Source organism: Loxodonta africana, chromosome X, assembly GCF_030014295.1.
Source record: "Loxodonta africana isolate mLoxAfr1 chromosome X, mLoxAfr1.hap2, whole genome shotgun sequence".
Lineage (NCBI taxonomy): Eukaryota > Metazoa > Chordata > Mammalia > Proboscidea > Elephantidae > Loxodonta > Loxodonta africana.
The window spans coordinates 113,680,144-113,695,239 of NC_087369.1; positions in this window are offsets into that span (position 1 = coordinate 113,680,144).

Here is a 15,096-nt window from a genome sequence, read left to right on the forward strand (position 1 = left end):
GCCAACATAAAAAACCACACAGGTAATTTCAGCAGAGATATGGAAACTATAAGATATACCTGTTGCCATCGAGTCAATTCCGACTCATAGCGACCCTACAGGACAGAGTAGTACTGCCCTATACAGTTTCCAAGGAGTCCCTGGCGGATTTGAACTGTCAACCTTTTGGTTAGCAGCTGAGCTCTTAACCAGTACACCACCAGGGTTTCCACTGTATAATCCAATGCAAATGTCAGGAAAACATTTTCACAATTGCCTAATGAAGGACACCAAATTTCAGTGACAGAAAATACGACATATTGTCAATAGATTTGTATAAATGCAATTATACTTACTGTTTGTCATATATGTTGCAAATATTTCCCATTTTATCTTTTAATTTTGTATCATACATTTATTTTTAACTTATAATTTCTCCATTTTTATGCTTAGAAAGTAATTTACCATGCCAATATCAGAGAATGCCATTTTATTACATTCCACTCATCAATCCACATGTAATTTATTTTGAAGAGAGTTGTGAGGTGAGAACGTAGCCAATCTTTTTGTTTTCCTAAAAGTTTAGCCAACATTTCCATAAACCTAATTTTACATATTGATTTATAATGCCATCACCATTAAATACTAAATAATCAAGATAGACTTGTATTTATGCACTACACTTACTACTGTCACATGGTTAATAATGTTGTCTAATTTCAAGATCTAGTAGGGAAGGGTCTTCCTCATTAATTTTCTGCTTAAAAATATCTTGAATAATTTCATGTGTTATTCATTTACATACACTTTAAAATAACTTGGTCTCAAAATTATATAATTGGATATTGATAAATTTGTGAATATATTTAAAAGGCCTTGACATCTTTGTAATATTCATATTTACATTCTGGAGCATGATATGTCTCCCCAATTATTCAAGTCTTTTTTTCATATGTTTCATTTATGTTTGTGTTAAGTTTTTATATTTCATTTGTTTTGTTGCTATTATCAATTTTCTTTAAATATTTCATTTACTTATTGAGTCTGCATGTGATTATATATTTATCTCAGTGGATAAATGGATAAAGCATAGTGTTTCTTTTGTACGGGTCTATGTACATTTAAATTGGATAAGATAAAGGCAACAGGTTTTCAGTAAAATATTTAAATGATTGTGTTTGTAAATTTATCAATTGTTTTAACATTAAATAGTTCTTTAAAGAAAAGAATGTGTGTAGCTATTTCTTCAATTTTTACAATTGTTAACTTAATTTTTTATGCAGTGCATTCAGAGCCAGGGTAAGTAAACACACCTTGCTTTATGAAACATTTATTCAATAAGTCCAATATACAATACATCATGCACAAATTGGGAGTATGACCTCCTAAAATTTCATGAATTGGGAAAGGAAGATATACAAGCATATAATTAATCTGATTATAGGTAAATTTTCAGCTATTTTATGTCAGAAGTACAAAAAATGGAAAAGCAGAGGAGAAAAGGATTAGTTTTGAGTAGCATGATCAAGGAAAATTTCATGGAAGAGATAGAAATTTAACTAGGAATTTAGATAACATTCAGGACTTATTTTTAAGTTAAGAATATTAAGCAAAATCTGAAATGGTTATCCCAGTTCTCACAGAGTCAGCTTATGACAGAACAGAAAAATTATTATTGTTGTTAGGTGCAGTTGAGTCAGTTCCGACTCATGGCAACACTACATACGACAGAATGAAACACTGCCAGGTTCTGCGCCATTCTCACAATTGTTGTTATGCTCAAGCCCATTGTTGCAGCCACTGTATCAATGCATCTCATTGAGGGTCTTCCTCTTTTTCACCGACCCTCTACTTTATCGAGGATGATGTCCTTCTCCAGGTACTGAGCTCTCCTGACAACCATGTCCAAATACGGGAAACAAAGTCTTTCCATTCTTGCCTTAAAGGAGCATTCTGGCTGTACTTCTTCCAAGACAGATTTGTTCGTTCTTCTGGCAGTCCATGGTATATTCAATATTCTTTGCCAACACCACAATTGAAAGGTGACAATTCTTCTTAGATCTTCCTTATCCATTGACCAGCTTTTGCATGCATATGAGGTGATGGAAAATACTATGGCTTGGGTCAGGCACACCTCAGTCCTCAAAGTGACATCTTTGATTTTCAACACTTTAAAAAGGCCTTTTGCAACAGATTTGCCCAATGCAATTCATTGTTTAATTTCTTGACTTGCTGCTTCCATGGGTGTGTATTGTGGATCCAGGTAAAATGATATCCTTGACAACTTCATTCTTTTCTTTGTTTATCATGATGTTGCTTATTGGTCCAGTTGTGAGGATTGTTGTTGACTTCATGTTGAGGTGTAATCCATACTGATGGCTGTAGTCTTTGATCTTCATCAGTAAGTGCTTCAAGTACTCTTCACTTTCAGCAAGCAAAGTTGTGTCATCTGCATAACGCAGGCTGTTAATGAGTCTTCTTCCAATCCTGATGCCCTGTTCTTCTTCATATAGTCCAGCTTCTCAGATTATTTGCTCAGTGTACAGATTGAATAAGTGTGGTGAAAAGGTACAACCCTGATGCACACACCTCTTCTGACTTCAAACAACACTGTATCCCCTTGTTCTGTTCAAACAACTGCCTCTTTGTCTATGTATAGCTTCCACATGAGCACAATTGAGTGTTCTGAAATCCCCGTTCTTTGCAATGTTATCCATAATTTGTTATGATCCACAGAGTCAAATGCCTTTGCATAGTCAATAAAACACAGGTAAACTTTTCTCCGGTATTCTCTGCTTTCAGCCAGGATCCATCTGACATCAGCAATGATATCCCTAGTTCCGTGTCCTCTTTTGAATCCTATGTGAACTTCTGGCAGTTCCCTGTCGATGTACTGCTGCAAACATTTTTGAATGATCTTCAGCAAAATTTTACTTGCATGTGATATTGATGGCACTGTTCAAAAATTTTTGCATTCTGTTGGATCACCTTTCTTTCCAATGGGCACAAATACAGATCTCTTCCAGTTGGTTGGCCAGGAAGCTCTTTTCCCAATTTCTTGACATAGACCAGTGAGCACCTGCAGTGCTGCATCCATTTATTAAAACATCACAGTTGGTATTCCATCAATTCCTGCAGCCTTGTTTTTTTTTTTCATTCCTTTCAATGCAGCTTCAGCTTGTACTTGCATATGAGCGATTGATGGTCTGTTCCACAGCCGATCACAGGCCTTGTTCTGACTGATGATGTATTTAGCTTCTCTATGGTCTCTTTCCACAGATTTAGTCAATTTTATTCCTCTGTATTCCATCTGGCAAGGGGTCTACGTCACCATTTATATTGTTGAAAAAACAATTTGCAATGAAGTAGTCATTGGCCTTGCAAAAGTCTGTCATGAGATCTCTGGCAACATTTCTATCACCAAGGCTATATTTTCCAACTACCAGTCTCAATCACCAGTAATTATCAATGCACCCTGATTGCATATTTGATCAATTTCAGACTGCAGAAGTTGGAAAAATCTTCAATTTCTCCATCATTGCCATTAGTGGTTGGTGCATAAATTTGAATAATAATCTATTAGCTCATCTTCCTTGTAGGCCTATGGATATTATCCTATCACTGACAGCATTGTACTTCAGGATAGATCCTCAAATATTCTTTTTGAGTATAAATACGATGCCATTCTTCTTAAATTTGTCAAATTGTGGTGGTGTAGTTGTTAAGTGCTACAGCTGCTAACCAACAGGTTTGGCAGTTTGAATCCTCCAAGCACTCCTTGGAAACTCTATGGGACAGTTCTAATCTGTCCTATAGGGTCACTATGAGTCTGAATCGACTTGATGGCAGCAGTTTGCATAGTAGACCATATGATTGTCTGATTCAAAATGACCAATACCAGTCCATTTCAGCTCCCTAATGCCTAGTCTTGATCTTTATGCATTCCGTTTCATTTCTGATAACTTCCAATTTTCCTAGATTCATACTTCGTACATTTCACGTTCTGATTATTAACGGATGTTTTCAGTCTTTTTTTTTTCTCATTTTGAGTCTTGCCACCTCAACTAATGAAAGTCTTGAAAGCTTTACTCCACTCACATCATTAAGGTCGGCTCTACTTTGAGGAGGCAGCTCTTTACCAGTCATCTTCCAACATGAGGCGCTCATCTTCTGGCACTATACCAGATAATGTTCCACTGCTATGCATAAGGCCTGTCAGTTTGTCATACCGTGGTGTCTTGCCTGTTGCTGTGATGCTGGAATATATGACACTGGTATTTCAAGTACCAGTAGGGTCATCCATGGTGGGCAGATTTCAGTGGATCTTCCAGACTATGGCAGACTATGAAGAAGGACCTGGCAGTCTACTTCTGAAAAAATTGGCCAGTAAAAGCCTTATGAATAGCTGCAGAGCATTGCTTGAACAGTAAAATAGAAGGCAATTATCCTGGATTCAAATCCAGTTTTCCATAACTATACCATGTCTATGTTAGGGAAAATACACACAATGGAACATACAATCAATGACCTCACATAATAAACAACATAGATCTATGACAAAATATTAATGGAAGAGTAGCTGAAGCACTAGTCAATGGGGGCAGAAAGGGAAAATTAAACAAAGCCAAGTTGAAAGAGTCATCCCTTTATTTTAATATGAATAAATACAGGAACTAGTCCCCAGATCAGTTCATCCACCTATATAAATGTTTCCCTGTATTTATAGTTTGTTTCCCTATACCAAGTAACCTGTTGTTAAATATAATCTCTATATATTAAGCAATTAGTGGCCAATGGTGATTACAACAAGTTTCTTAGATCACTGGGTTGGTTTTTAATAACAAAATATATCCTCTTTTGACCAAGTAAAATAAGATATAATCCATGATTAATTCTGAAATAAAATAATTCAATGAGAATGAAATGACTAAAAACTATTTCTGAAATAGACAAACTACATTATATTTTCTCATTTCATTTAGACTAGCTGTGAAATCATATGGTATCCAAGATTTGGGGATCTACATTCACACTCATCCAGAGCTTGCCATTTGATTAATTTATCTGTTGGGCCAGTGATATATTTTAAAAGGCCTTAAGGTTCCAAAACAAAGAACTAGAAATTCTGAATACAAAAGTATAAAGCAGTATATCATAAATGCTAGAGAAAATGGAATTTTATTCCAGGATAACTAATAATAGTAATTCTTGAGGCACATAGCAAACATAGTGATCTATTTGGCTTCCCTGAAATACATCATCTGCAACAACAATTTTTCATTTTCAATTTCCATATACTGTAGCTTTTCTCCAAAGTCCTATAAAAAGGAATATGAAAATAGCATGATAAACAGATCTATCATGCATACTCAATCTCTTCAAAAGCATTCCTTCAAAAGATTTTGCTGTTCTGATGAGTTTTTCCAGTACTGGAAAACTATTGATATATTGAAGTAGTTGTAAGTAACATTTTCAATATGTGAAATGGCTGATTCATTTTTATTATTAATTTTGGCTTCACTGTGACTTCAAATAGTTTCTTTTGAGTTAAATTGAGAATGTATAAGACAGAGCTATTCTAACATGCAAAAAGGCACAAATACAGGAATTCAAAGTAAGTATATTTTATGATATTTTCATCTAATACTTAAAGACAATTACTTAATTTGGATTGCATTTTTCCACATGATAATAGAGAGTTAGATGAAAATTCTATGTAATTTCTGGCAATTTTCAGTTGGTGAAATTTTTGGTACAATTTCTTCCCCTATGAAACAATTTATGACTGAAGACTTGGGCAGCCCATTAACTATTCAATAATAAGAAAGTCAAACAACCCTGATTTAAAACAATACTAATAAACAGCATTACCACAAAAAACCAAAACTAGTTGCTATCCAGTGGATTTCAACTCATAGTGACCCTATAGTATTACCATGGGAATGAAAAATTAGGAAACAAGCAGTTTTGAGGAAATTCATAAAAAGAATCTTTGTAATTCTCATATCTAACCAGTAGATGACACCAAAGGGTAAGAATTGTAAACTTTCTTTTTAAGCATTGAATCTGGGTAGTTGCTTTTTTTTAATGTTAGTTATTAAGTTGCTAGCATGATAATACCTGCTGATAGCTATAGAAGAGTAGAGAATAAAGAAATTCTTTGAAGAGCTTTGCTTTAACATGTGTATATATATTTTTTAATTAAGATTACTTTTGCAACACAGCCTGAACTAGTAAAAAGAAACAGAAAGAGGTTTCAAAATAAAATGTGGAGTATCTGATTATAAAGCAAGTTGTCTTTTCCTTCAGGGTTTCTTCATTTTAGCACAAGTGTATCTATTGTTGCATAAAACACAACACAAAAAATAAAACTGAATAGTGGCTAACATTTACAAAAAGGAAGTCTAATTATCAAATCCACAAAGCAAAATTCCACAAAGCAAAATTCTATTCATATTTGTATTATAAATGATATTCATTTGTTAGCTTATGATAACTATAGGTGTCATAAAAGGAACGTGGTGATTAATACAGGCCTTAGTTGTGAAATGTAAAGTATTAAAAATCAAAACAGTCTCACGGAATCCCCTACATATCGTTTTTTTTATTGATGGACCCTAATTACTTCCATGTAGACAAAACACATGATTAAGTTTGATAAGTATAGATATGTTTATAAACTATGTATCTGTGTTGTTGTTAGGTGCCTTTAAGTCAGTTTTGGCTCACAGTGACCCTGTATACAACAGAACAAAACACTGCCAGGTCCTGCACCATCCTCATGATCCTTGTTATGCTTGAGCCCATAGTTGCAGCCACTGTGTCTATCCATCTTGTTGAGGGTCTTCCTCTTTTTTGCTGACCCTCTACCTTACCAAGCATGATGTCCTTTCCCAGGGACTGGTCCTTGCTTCAAAGGAGCATTCTGGCTGTACTTCTTCCAAGACAAATTTATTCGTTCTTCTGGGAGTCCATGGTATATTCAATATTGTTCGCCAACACTTCGATTCAAAGCATCAAGTCTTCTTTGTTCTTCCTTTTTCATTTTTCAGCTTTCACATGCATATGAGGAGATTGAAAATACCATGCATCTGCAAATGCATGCAAATACAAATACAAAGGGAACAGGAAAGGGGGAGACAAATGGGAGCCTGTACTTGCTGACAACCAACTCTGTACCAGACACTATGCTAGGCACTTTAATATATCTCATTTAATCTTCAAAACAACCCCCATTTGGAAGATGATATTATTATCCCCACTTTCCATAAGAATAAAATGCAGCTCAGAGAGTTTAACTTTTGTGCTTAAATTTTATAGCTAGTAAGTGGAAGAATTGGGAATCAAACCCACTTAGATCTGTTGGAGACAAAAGATCATGTTTCCTTTACCTTATGTAAGAAAAAAAAATTCATAGCTATACACATAGGTCTATAGGTAGGTTAGTTGAACAAATGAGGAGTAATGATGAGTTGATTTAATCTAATATTCACATGCAACTTATCCTGTTAATTGTTGTTGTTGTTAGGTTCTGACTCATAGCAACCCTATGTACAAGATTACGAAACACTGCTTGGTCCTGCGCCATCCTCAAATTGTTGCTATTTGAGCCCATTTTTGCAGCCACTGTGTCAATCCATCTCCTTGAGGGTCTTGTCAACTAGAATGCTAACTACCCAGGACCCAGTGCCACTGAGTCGATTCCGACTCATAGCGACCCTATAAGACAGAGTAGAACTGCCCCACAGAGTTTCCAAGGAGCGCCTGGCGGATCCGAACTGCCAACCCTTTGGTTAGCAGCCATAGCACTTAACCACTACACCACCATGGTTTCCAGAATGTTAACTAGAGAGCAAAAATTACATCAGCTTAAGTATTCAATATTAATCCATTACTGGGTACAATAGCTAGCCTGAAATTGCTGAAATTACATGGAGTAAAATTATCTTTGTTCTAGTTCTATCTCTGGCACTAACTAGTTGTGTCTGTAGGACAGTAACTTTGCTTCCCTAAGACTCAGATTTCTTATCATTAAAATAAAAGAGGTTGAAATAGATAAGTATTAAAAAAAAAGGCACTAGAATGTTTATTTATTAAAAGAAAGATCACATGGAATTACGACATATAAAATAGGTTAAAGTAGAGCTGTTGGGGTTCCAAGGCTGGAGTTTCAAAGCTCCCTGTATCAGCCTTTCCCTCACAACTCCCTTCAGCAGTCCCCGAGGCACCTCTACAAAGTATGAGAACACTGTGGAATTGACTCTACGGCACCCAACGACAACAGATTGTGTCTAATGTTACTTCCAGTTCAAAAATTTTATGATTCCCTGATGCTTGATTTTAAAGTCATCCAGATAATGGTACAATTGACCAACCTTATGAAATATTAATGGAAAAGGAACATAGTTTTCACAAAGGAGGCTACATAGCATGCTTATTCAAAAAATACTTACTGAACTCCTGTAAAGGGTAATGAAAAAATTTGGAAATGGATAGTAATGATGATTGCACAGCACCATGAATGTAATTAATGTCACTGAATTGTACATGTAAAAAATCTTGAGATGGTAGATTCAAACTGCTGATTGTTTGGTTAGCAGCCGTAACTCTTAACTACTGCACCACCAGGGCTCCTTGTTATATATATATTTACCGCAATAAAAATTAATTATTGAACTCCAATATGTGTAAAACTCTGTGGTATGCACCAAAGATGCAATGGTGGATAAAAGCAGACATGATGGATTTCTATGATCTGGTGACAAATACAAACATTATTCAAACAATTAAAAAAAAACACAACAGATGCATAATTATAAATTTAAATGTTGTTGTTAGATGACACTGGGTCGACTCTGACTCATAGTGACCCTATATATATAAAAAAAAATGTTACCTGGTCCTGTGTCATCCTCACAATAATAGGTATGTTTGAGCTTATTCTTGTAACCACTGTGTCAATTCATCTTGTTGAGGGTCTTCCTCTTATTCACTGACCCTCTACTTTACCAAACATTATGGCTTTTCCCAGTAATTGGTCCCTCCTGATAACACGTCCAAAGTAAGCAAGATGAAGTCTCACCATCCTTGCTTCTAAGGAGCGCTCTGGAAGTACTTCTTTCAAGACGGATTTGTTTGTTCTTCTGGAAGTCCATGGTATATTCAATATTCTTCACCAGCATCATAATTCAAATGGGTCAATTCTTCAGCCTTCCTTTTTCATTGTCCGTCTTTCAGATGCATATGAGGTGATTGAAAATATCATGAGTTGGGTCAGGCACACCTTAGTCATCAAAGTGATGTCTTTGCTTTTTAAGGTTTTAAAGAAATCTTTTGCAGCAGATTTGCCCAATGCAAAACATTGTTTCATTTCTTGACTGCTGTTTCCATGGATGTTGATTGTGGATCCGATTAAAATGAAATCCTTGACAACTTCAATATTTTCTCCAGTTTTCATGATATTGAGGTGAAATCTATACTGAAGTTTGTATAGCCTTTGCGTTCATCAGTAAATGCTTCAAGTTGTCATTGTGAAGAATAGGAATTCCAAATCACTTCATTTTGTGCATGTGGAACCTGTACATAGATCAAGAGGCAGTTGTTTGTACAGAGCAAGGGATACTGTGTGTCTTAAAAATAAAATAAATTTTAATAGATGTTATAAAAAAAAGGTAGGAGGAGACAGGAGATCAAATGAGGAAATTTGACCTGGTTAAGGAGAGCTAGGAATGTTTCCCTGAGAAAATGATACTTGAGTTGAAAGGGTAGAGTATGAATGGGAGGTAAAGAGGTAAGGAAGGAGCATTCAGAGAGGCACTGTACTGGAGGGAGCATAGTGAGTAAAAACAACTAAATGAAGGCCAGAGTGGCTGGAGTAAAGAAACGGTGGGAAGTGTTGAACAAGAGAGTAGGCAAGGGCTAAACTATGCAGCGTAATCTGAGCTGTTTTAAGGAGTTTTAAATTTATCCAACAATATTTTTAATCAGGTCCACTGGATACCATCTTGTCTGCCTTTTATGGATATGTACCTCTCAGTCCCTGTCCCATTCGAATCTGTCAGTCAGAATCCTATGGATACCCCTACTACTCTTGACTGATCGCCTGTGTCCTAGTTGACTTTGCAACTGATTTTGCTCTCCTGAAGTGGAAATATCTTTGCAACTTTGCTGCATTTGCCTTCACTGAGGAAGAGAATGTTCTGACACATTGTGTATTTTATAAAGCGCATACAGGCATACCGTGGGTTCACTTCCAGACACCACAATAAAGCAAATATTGCAATAAAGGAAATCACACAATTTTTTTGGTTTCCCAGTGCATATTAAAGTTATGTTTACACTACATTGTAGTCTATTAAGTGTGCAATAGCATTATGTCTAAAAAAATCTACATACCTTAATTAAAAAATGCTTTATTGCTAAAAAAATGGTATCACCTGAGCCTTCAGAGAGTCATAATCTTTTTGCTGGTGGTCTCACCTCTATGTTGATGGCTGCTGACTGATCATGGTAGGGGTTGCTGAAGGTTGGGGTGGTTGTGGCAATTTCTTAAAATAAAGCAACAGTGGAATTTGCCACATTGATCGACTCTTCCTTTCATGAAAGATTTCTCTGTAGCATGTGATGCTGTTTGATAGCATTTTACCCACAGTAGAACTTCTTTCAAAATTACAGTCAATCCTCTCAAACCCGCTACTGCTTTGTCTACTAAGTTTATGTAATATTCTAAATCCTTTGTTGTCATTTCAACAACTTTCACAGCAACTCCACCAGGAGTAGATTCCATCTCAAAAAACCACTCTGCTCATCCATAAGAAGCAACTCGTCATCCGTTAAAGTTTTATCATGACATTGCAACAATTCAGTCACATCTTCAGGCTCTACTTCTAATTCGCTTGTTATTTCTACCAGGTCTGCAGTTAATTCCTCCACTGAAGTCTTGAATCTCTCAGTCATCCCCGAGGGTTGGGATCAACTCTTCTTCCAAACTCCTGTTAATGTTGATATTTTGACCTCCTCCCATGAATCAGGAATATTCTTAATGGCATCTAGAATGGTGAATCTTTTCCAAAAGGTTTTCAATTTACTTTCCTCAGATTCACCAGAGGAATTGCTATCTGTGGCAGCTATAGCATTATGAAATGTATTTATTAAATAATAAGACTTGAAAGTTGAAATGACTCCTTGATCCATGGGCTGCAGAATGGATGTTGTGTTAGCAGGCATGAAAACGTTAATCTCCTTGTGTATCTCCACCAGCTCTCTTGGGTGACCAGGTGCATTGTCAGTGAGCAGTAATATTTTGAAAGGCATCTTTTTTTCTGAGCAGCAGGTCTCAACAGTGGGCTTAAAATATTCAATAAACCATGTTGTATACAGATGTGCTGTCATCCAGCCTCCATTGTTCCATTTATAGGGTACAGGCAGAGGAGATCTAGCATAATTCTTAAGCGCTCTAGGATATTCAGAATGGTAAATGAACATTGTCTTCAACTTAAAGTCACCAGCTGCTTTAGCCCCTACCAAGAGAGCCAGCCTGTCCTTTGAAACTTTGAAGCCGGGCATTGACTTCTCCTCTCCAGCTATGAACGTCCTGGGTGGCCTCTTCCAATATAAGATCGGTCTACATTGAAAAGCTGTGTTTAGTGCAGCCGCCTTCATCAATTGTCTCAGCTAGATCTTCTGGATAACTTGCTGCAGCTTCTACATCAGCACTGGCTGCTTCACCTTGAGCATGGAGACAGCTTCTTTCCTTAAACCTCATGAAGCAACCTCCGCTAGCTTCAGACTTTTCTTCTGCAGCTTCCGCATCCTCTCAGCCTTCATAGAACTGAAGAGACTTAGGGCCTTGCTCTGGATCAGGCTTTGACTTAAGGGACCGTTTTGATCGTCTATCCAGACCACTGAAACTTCCTCCGTGTGTTCACTGGAGTAACACTTCTAATTTTCTTCAAAACTTTTTCTCTGCATTCACAACTTGGCTAACTGTTAGACACAAAAGTCCTAGGTTTCCACCTATCTGGGCTTTTGACATGCCTTCCTCACTAAGATGAATCATTTCTAGCTTTTTGATTTAAAGTGAGAGATGTGCAACTCTTCCTTTCACTTGAACACATAGAGGCCATTGTAGGGTTATTAACGGACCTAATTTTAATATTGTCATGTTTTAGGGAATAGGGAAGCCTGAGGAGATGGGGAGAGTGGGGGAATGGCCAGTTGGTGGAAGAGTCAGAACACACATTTATCGATTAAGTTTGCAGTCTTATGTGGGTGAGGTTCGTAGTGCCCCAAAACAATTACAGCAGTGACATCAAAGATTACTGACCACAGAGCATCACAGCAGATATAAGAATAATAATGAAAAGGTTTGAAATATTGTGAGAATTGCCAAAATGTGACACAGAGACACGAAGCGAGCTCATGCTGTTGGAAAAATGGTACTATATTGACCCAAGATGGCCACAAAACTTCAATTTGTAAAAAATGATATATCTATGAAGTACAAAAAAGCAAAGTGCAATAAAATGAGGTATGCCTGTATTGCTTTAATTCCAAGTCATATACAGTAAGTATGTGGTGCTACTTTACGTATATTGTATTATTTCAATGTATATTTATAAGAAAGTTTTTATATCTCAAAATCATTTAATAGTTATTGTATTATGAGCCATCATGTTCCCTGATTCCATATAACTGTCATTATGTGAATGAATTTATCTACCCAAGGACCCTCACAGGAAATCTAAGATGGATGAAGCGCAGAGAGTTGTAGGTATTCCTTCATATTATAACTTCCTAGATACCATGCAAGTTTATACAAAAGACAGAATAACTTAGTTCACAGAAACAAATGATTATATTTGCAAAAAAAGATATAAACTAATCCCATATTGGTGGCTTTACCAATGGCAGACCATTACCTGTACCCTTTGCCCTTGAGTCAATTCTGACTTATAGTGATCTTATAGGACACAGCAGGAGCCCTGGTGGCACAGTGGTTAAGGTGCTCAACTGCGAACCAAAAGGTCGGCCATTCAAAACCACCAGGGGCTCCTTGGGAGAAAGATGTGGCAGCCTGCTTCCACAGAGACTGACAGCCTTGGAAACCCTATGGGGTTGCTATGAGTCAGAATTGACTCAACAGCAGTGGATTTTGGGTATAGGACAGAGTATAACTGCCCTGTAGTTTTTCCAAGGCTTTAATCTTTATGGAAGCAGACTGCCACATCCTTCTCCCGTGGAGCAGCTGGTGGGTTCAAACTGCAGACCTTTTTAGCATCTAATCACATTAGTAAATTTTATTATTTTATGGAAAGTATATATCATGCTTTATAATTCATAAAATTGGAAATATGAAGCCATCTTCACAAGTTTTATAATTTTCTTTCATTAAGCTCTAAGTTCTATATATTTCTTATTATAAATCTCTCATGTACTTAGCATTTTTTGTATATATGGTAATGTGATTTTTTTCTGCCACGTTTTATAACAGTTTATCACTGGTTTATAGCAAGGTTATTGATTTTTGTATACTAATTTTGTATCTAGTCATGTTGCTAAGATCTATTAGTTCTCATTTTTTTTCAATTGTTAATCTTGGTTTTTCTAAGCACCAAATGTATATATGTTCTGGATATAAATACTTTGTCAGAATATATCTCTCACCCTACAACGAAGAGAATTTTCAAGTTATACCTTTTTCTCTGTTTTCTACTAATTATATGTTGGTTAATGTCCAGAACAATGATAAATAACCTGTGATTATGCACATTCTTTTTTTTTTGATTTTTTTATTAACTTTTATTGAGCTTCAAGTGAACGTTTACAAATCAAGTCAATCTGTCACATATAAGTTTATATACATCTTACTCCTTACTCCCACTTGCTCTCCCTCTAATGAGTCAGCCCTTCCAGTCTCTCCTTTCTTGACAATTTTGCCAGCTTCCAACTCTATCCTCCCATCCCCCCTCCAGACAGGAGATGCCAACACAGTCTCAAGTGTCCACCTGATATAATTAGCTCACTCTTCATCAGCATCTCTCTCCTACCCACTGTCCACTCCCTTTCATGTCTGATGAGTTGTCTTCGGGGATGGTTCCTGTCCTGGGCCAACAGAAGGTTTGGGGACCATGACCGCCGGGATTCCTCTAGTCTCAGTCAGACCATTAAGTCTGGTCTTTTTGTGAGAATTTGGGGTCTGCATCCCACAGATCTCCTGCTCCATCAGGGGTTCTCTCTTGTGCTCCCTGTCAGGGCAGTTATAGGTTGTGGCCAGGCACCATCTAGTTCTTCTGGTCTCAGGATGATGTAGGACTCTGGTTCATGTGGCCCTTTCTGTCTCTCGGGCTCGTAATCACCTTGTATCCTTGGTGTTCTTCATTCTCCTTTGCTCCAGGTGGGTTGAGACCAATTGATGCATCTTAGATGGCCGCTTGTTAGCATTTAAGACCTCAGACGCCACATTTCAAAGTGGGGTGCAGAATGTTTTCATAACAGAATTATTTTGCCAATTGACTTAGAAGTCCCCTTAGAGCACGGTTCTCAAACCCCTGCCCTTGCTCCGCTGACCTTTGAAGCATTCATTTTATCCTGGAAACTTCTTTGCTTTTGGTCCAGTCCAATTGGGCTGACCTTCCATGTATTGAGTGTTGTCCTTCCCTTCACCTAAAGCAGTTCTTATCTACTAATTCATCAGTAAAAAACCCTCTCCCTCCCTCCCTCCCTCCCCCCTCGTAACCACAAAAGTATGTGTTCTTCTCAGTTTATACTATTTCTCAAGATCTTATAATAGTGGTCTTATACAATATTTGTCCTTTTGCCTCTGACTAATTTCGCTCAGCATAATGCCTTCCACGTTCCTCCATGTTATGAAATGTTTCACAGATTCGTCACTGTTCTTTACCGATGCGTAGTATTCCATTGTGTGAATATACCACAATTTATTTAACCATTCATCCGTTGATGGACACCTTGGTTGCTTCCAGCTTTTTGCTATTGTAAACAGTGCTGCAATAAACATGGGTGTGCATATATCTGTTTGTGTGAAGGCTCTTGTTTCTCTAGGGTATATTTCGAGGAGTGGGATTACTGGGTTGTATGGTAGTTCTATTTCTAACT